Genomic DNA, 6224 nt, shown 5'->3' on the forward strand with positions numbered 1-6224 from the left:
TGAGCAGATTTGCTGCAGGTGAGCGAGTTCCCTTCAAGTAACATGTCATTCTCTCTGAAGCAGGAGGCAAGGCCATCTGCTGGGAGTCAGGGAAGAGACAGAGGGAAGCTTAGAGGTGTGCAGAGAGCATAGAATGTTGACACCACTGTGTGGCAAGTGGGGAAATGTGCTCACTAGAGAAATCCTGGAGGATTGCCTGGCAGTGGCAACATGCTGGGCATTGATTTGTAGTCTTAGAAATCTGTGCTGGGAGAGCCTGCTGCCTGCAGGCTCAGAACAAATAGAGCTGGGTGAACCGAGATGGAAGTCATCCTGGTGAGGAAATGAAAAGATCAAGGGTCAAGGGAGTTTTGTTTGTCATAAAGAGAGTGCTGACTGTGGATGCAGAGCTGGAAGGTGGGGAAGTGGAAGTAAGAGGAACGTGGACAGGTAGGAAAGCAGAGGAGTCAGTGCATGATGCCCCAGTGAGGGTGAAGGAGGGCCAACGAGGCTGGTGGAGAAGCAGCTGGATGGCTAGAGTTGGGCACATAAAGGAGAGAGGCTGGACCTGGGGTGGAGACACGCCCGGGTATGAGCCCTGGGGTAGGGTGAATGGGAGGTGTCTGGCTCAGGCTGACGGAGAAGAAGACCCTACAATGACCATACTGGGTGGTGGAGGGAGAATCAACATTGACGTCTTGATGGTAGGCGGTGAGGCAATACAGAGTTGGTGGTCCAGCTGCTCCTGACTGAGGCAGATGAGCAGGGAGGCCAGGGTGGCAGGCACTGCTAGGAACGGACTGGGTTTTCCAGGTGTTCCCAAGAGAGGAGGAGAAATCACCTCATGGGGGAAAGTGAGCACAAGGAGGTCAACCCAGGCTCCTGATCAAACGGAGAGTGTGAGGGGGCAAATCGTCAACTCCAGAGATGGTGGCCTAGGAAGCAGGGACCATGGGTGAAGTGAGGGGACACTCAGAGAAGAGAGAGAGATGAGTCTTCTGGGTGTAGGGGGAAGAGAGGCCCCAGGACAAAGGAGCACAGGGGCACAGTGATGAGGATGGACTGGCTCTGCTGTGACACTGCAGGAATGGCTGGATCTTTGTCCTGAGGGCTTAGTTTGGGGGGGCTACTGGCCTCATGAGGGCCCCCCTCTCAGCAGCCTGGACAGATGCTCCCGCTCCTGATAGCTCTGTGGCCACCACTGTTCCCGGAAGGGCTCTGCCTCCATCTTCTATCAGACATTCCTGCCCAGTCCCCGACTGCCAGCGAGGGAGCCTGGGCCTCAAAGCCGTTTGCCGTGGAGGGACACAGGCTCCTTGGAGAAGCAGGCTGATCTTATTTTTCTCCGTAACCCACGGCCTAGCAAAGCGCCAGCCTATGGGTGGGCCATTCAGGGGCTCGGATACTTCTTAAATTAACTCAAAGCAGTAGAATAGCAGAGCTGGAGGAAGTGACCACTGAGCTCACAGAGTTCACTGCCCACACCCCCATTCTACAGATGAAGAAACAGAGGCCAAGCAGCCAAGGTCATGCTGCTCTTTAATGCTGGCCTCTGTTGGGCATACCAAGTGATGAGCTGCACTGAAGGGCCTGAGAGGGGGCTCTGGGGTCAGACAGCTTGGGTTCAAGTCCCATCCCTGCCATTTACTAGCTGTGTGATTAATGACTGTCCTTCCTGTAAAGTGCCACCTCATTTGTTTGTCATGAACACAGAGTTCCTGGAACAGCAGGACAGAATTCTTTAAAGGTTTGCTGTTGCTTTTGTTACTATTATCACCAAGTGAACCCTGAAATGAAGAACAAAGACAGCAAGATTTTTTATTTTAAAAGATTTTAAAATACGATGATGACTGCTTGATTTAATCTATTCAAGTTTGCATTTGGCCATTATTAACAACTGCACAATGGATGACTTTTGAGGAAATGTTACTTCATGTCTTTAATTCTCACTAACTACACAGGCTATTCAACAGGAAGCAATTTTTTTTCCAGGAAGAGGGACAAAAAGTTAACAATATCTCTGTACCTCTCGGTTCCCAGTGAGTTGGTTGTGATCTGTCAACCCAACTTTGGGGAAATGCCCTCTCCTCCTGGGCTCGCTGCACTGCCACGTGGCCTCCAGGGGGCGATTTACCCCCACACGAATCCAGTATCTTGGTTCATATCTTTGCTTCAGATCCCTCAAGGACTGCCCATGCACCAGGGCCCCATCTGCCCCGCCAGTCTCACCTGCTGGCCTCCAGGAAACTATCCTGGGTCTCAACCATCCTCTGTTCCTATGCCCGCCCCACTACTCTTCATTTTGTCCTTCAAGTGTGGGCTCCTGTGGCTTGCCACCAAGCAGGGGTCTCCCAGTCCTCCACCTTGGGGAACTGCATCGTCCTGCACAGTGCCTAGCGAAACTGTGTGGAGGCCGGAAGAATACAGAACAACAGGTGCTCAGAGGGGCTGCCTTTCCCACTGCAGGGGCCCTGGAGAGCTTTCTCCCAGCTGGTTATTCACAGGCGCTGAAGCTGTGGAATCTCGATCTTACCAATTTAAAGGGCATCATCACTAATTACAAAAGAAATCATTTTTTCAGTAGCAAAAGGAGAAAAGACTTTGTGCCCCATGCCCCCATCTTTCTTCCTCCGCCTTCAGAGGTGATTCTCACTCTCTGGGCAAGGGTAGAAAGCAACAAACAGAATATTATTTTTCAATGATTCTTCTTTCCCACTCTGAAGATTGCATCCCAAGACTGATGAAGGCTAGGATGGTTTGGCTTCCCTGTACTGAGTATTCAGAGGCTCAGGGTGGAGGGGGTTAGGGAGATAATTCAGCATTATGGAACCAAACAGAGACATTAAAAGGTTCTACTCTAAACAGAAAGGAAGCAGGATGCTATAGAAATGGGAAAACCATCATTGGAAATGAAATAACGAGTTACAAGACAATAAACATGAAGATGTAAAAAAGAAAAAGTATATCAAAATACAAAAAGGTGGGAAAGGGAGATGGTAGCAAGAAAAGATAGATTTTTTTCTCTTTCTTTTTCCTTTTTCTCATTATTCTTAGGATGTGTTGGAGCCTACGTGATTATCAGTCTAAAGGAAATAGATATGATAATGGGTTGATATACTTGAAAAATAGGGTAACCACAAATCGAAAGCATATAATAGAGTTGAAAAAAAAAAAAACCAAAAAAGAAACAAACTCTAAATGGCCTAAAGACTTAAACATTAGACAAGACGCTAAAAACTCTCAGAAGAAAACATAGGCAAAACATTATTTGACATATATCTCAGCAGTGTTTTCCTAGGGCAATCCACCCAAGCAACAGAAAATAAAAGCCAAAATAAACAAATGGGACCTAGTTACACCTATCAGCTATTTCAAAGCAATAGAAACCATAAGCAAAATGAAAAGACAACCTATGGAATGTGAGAAAATATTTGCAAAAGATGAGACTGAACATGGCTTAACTTGTAGACTATAAAAATAGTTCATACAACTTAATAAGAAAAAAAAATAAACAACCCAATCCAAAAATGGGCAGAACAACTAAACAAGCAATTCTCCAATGAAGATATACAAATGGCCAATAGGCATATGAAAAAAAGGCACAATATCGCTAATTATCTTAGAAATGCAAATCAAAACTACAATAAGTTATCATCTCACACTACTCAGAATGGCCACCATTCAAACATCCACTCACCATAGATGCTGGAGAGGCTTGGAGAAAAGGGAACCCTCCTACATTATTGCTGGGAATGTAGTTTGGTGAAGCCAATGTGGAAAACAATATGGAGATACCACAAAAGACTAAAAAAAGACATCATTTGATCCAGCAATCCCACTCCTGGGCATATATCCAGAGGGAACCTTAATTTCAAAATATACCTGCACCCCAATGTTCACAGCAGCATTGTTTTCAATGACCAAGACATAGAAGCAACCTAAATGCCCACTGACAAATGACTGGATAAAGATGTAGTATTTAGATATAAAAGAATATTACACAGTTGTAACAAAGAAGGAAATAATGCCATTTACAGCAACATGGATGGACTTGGAGCTTATCACACTAAAGTGAAATAACTCAGACAGAGAAAGACAAGTATCATATGATACCACTTATATGTGGAATTTTTAAAAAAGATACAAATAAACATTTACAAAACAAAAACAGACTCACAGACTTAGGAAACAAACTTAGGAGTTTGGGATTAACAATTACAAACTACTATATGTAAAACAGACAAACAGCAAGGATTCACTGTAGAACACAGGGGAAAATGTTCAGTATCTTGCAACCTATAATGGAAAAGAACCTGAAAAAGAATAGACTATGTATATGTACAACTGAATCACTATGCTGTATACCTGAAACTAACAAAACAGCTGTATATCTGAAACTAACTAAACATTGTAAATCAACCACATTTCAATTAAAAAAAAAGATAAGCTCTAAATAGCTGTATTCAAAGAAAATCTTCAAATCTTACCTCCTACAAAAAGTAAAATGGGAAGCTTGAGCAGGACCAAATTATACTGAATGAGAGGTTACATACCTTCTCCAGCACGTGGCCCATGGTACACATACATCGTGTTTTCCTTCAGGTAAGAATGGCCCTTACTGCCCAGGGAGCGAGTCCTGCTGGGACAAGGCCTCTGTGGCAGTGGCCTCCTTGTCACCGCTCCATCTCACCAGAAGGCCAGGGTTTTCAGAGGGGAGGGAACACAGAGCTCATACACTTCAGATATATTTCCTGAGAAAAACTGTGGAAAGACCAAATTCACCTGCAGTGCAGGACACATGAGCACGGCCCCTAAGCAGACTGACAAACCCGAAGCAAGACGGCCCGATGTTCACATCGGAACCAGAACAAAAACCGTCTGGCCCCAGTTAAACGATCACCATCTCACCTGCAATGAACTGTTCGTACTCATTGTCAGGGATGTTTCTGTTGAGACTTGAGAGATCAAAAAAGTCAGACCAGGGAATCCGGACCTGGTGGATGTCCAGGCTCTGCTAATGGTAGAGGCGGCCCCAAGGGGGTATCACCAGCACCGACTCTTCCATTTTCAGCAGGGTCTTCAGGAGGAAGGCGATGTGGATACAGACGCCCCTACGGAGGCTGAAGCCCTCCGGAGGGTTGACATAACACAGAAGGTACCTGGCAGGGAGCAAAGGAGAGCGGGTCTTCAGAGCCAGGTCTCTGCACAGGAATCCCGGCTTAGATAGAACAGATACAATGGGAATCTCTGCACAGCACATGGCCTAGACTCAAGACACGTTCAGCAGCTTCTGGTTTGTATAGTGGAGGCACTGCCCACCGATCTCTGTGTGGCCAATTATTTCGAGTCCGGGAGCACATGCAGAAGACATCTTGGCATCTGTCTATCAACGCTAAGCACCTGACTAGTACCTGAGCACCCGTTCTCCAGGGAATCTCAAACTTCTTGGCCTAAAGACCCCTGTACACTCTTAAATATTGAGGACTTCAAAAGGCTGCTGTTTATGTGGGTTAAATCTATCAATAGTTCCTGTGTTAGAAGTTAAATAAGAACTTTAAAAAATGCTTATGAGTTCACTTAAAAATAATAACAACCTACTACATGATACCATTAATACTCTTAAGCAAAAAATAAGTATATTTTTCTAAACAAAAATCATTAATGAGAGGAATAGCAGTGATTTTAATTTCTGAGAATCTCTTTTGGACTGGTGAGAGCTTAATTCTATCTGCCTCTACATTACCTGTTTTGTGATATCACAGACTAGGTTTTCCCTGGAAAACCCCACAGGAAACTCGGGAGTGCAAGAGTGTGCAAAAGGCAGGTGACTTCCCGGCGTTCCTACGAAAATAGTCTTGCATCTCAGGGGCCTCGGACTCACTTTGATAACTGCTGCCCTACCCTAGGCGAGACTCTCCTACACTAGAGCCAGGCAAGTGTCCTGGCTTCTTTAATGAGTTACCGCAGCAACACCCCTCCCTTCTCTGTGTTAATGTTTCCCACAACCTCCATTACTGCAGATGAGGATGTAATCCTCAACTGAGGCCTCTAATCCCAGAAGACTACCAACCTTGAAAGGGAGGGCCCATCTACCATCTCTACACCCCGCACAGTCTATTTTGAGTCAAGCCCTAGATAACTGCTAATTGACACTGACCCTTGTCTTATTCCTGAGTTTTAGCGAAGGAGCCAACATCTGGATGGAACTGAAATTTCCCTGCTGATATACAAGGCTGATAAACCAC

General features: G+C 45.4%; 1 long non-coding RNA gene across 2 annotated transcripts; it reads right to left on the bottom strand.

Moving 5' to 3' along the window:
- Positions 1-1639: 1639 nt before the first annotated feature.
- Positions 1640-5138, bottom strand: LOC140695184 (uncharacterized). 2 transcript variants are annotated; one of them, XR_012070890.1, is made up of 3 exons: positions 4888-5138; positions 4533-4740; positions 1640-1766 (listed from the first exon to the last, which is right to left on the bottom strand). It is a non-coding gene; the product is annotated as an uncharacterized lncRNA (long non-coding RNA). The 2 variants fall into 2 exon arrangements; XR_012070889.1 differs by lacking the exon at positions 1640-1766 and adding an exon at positions 2324-2532.
- Positions 5139-6224: the final 1086 nt, after the last annotated feature.

The sequence above is a fragment of the Vicugna pacos genome, unplaced genomic scaffold, assembly GCF_048564905.1.
Source record: "Vicugna pacos unplaced genomic scaffold, VicPac4 scaffold_181, whole genome shotgun sequence".
NCBI lineage: Eukaryota > Metazoa > Chordata > Mammalia > Artiodactyla > Camelidae > Vicugna > Vicugna pacos.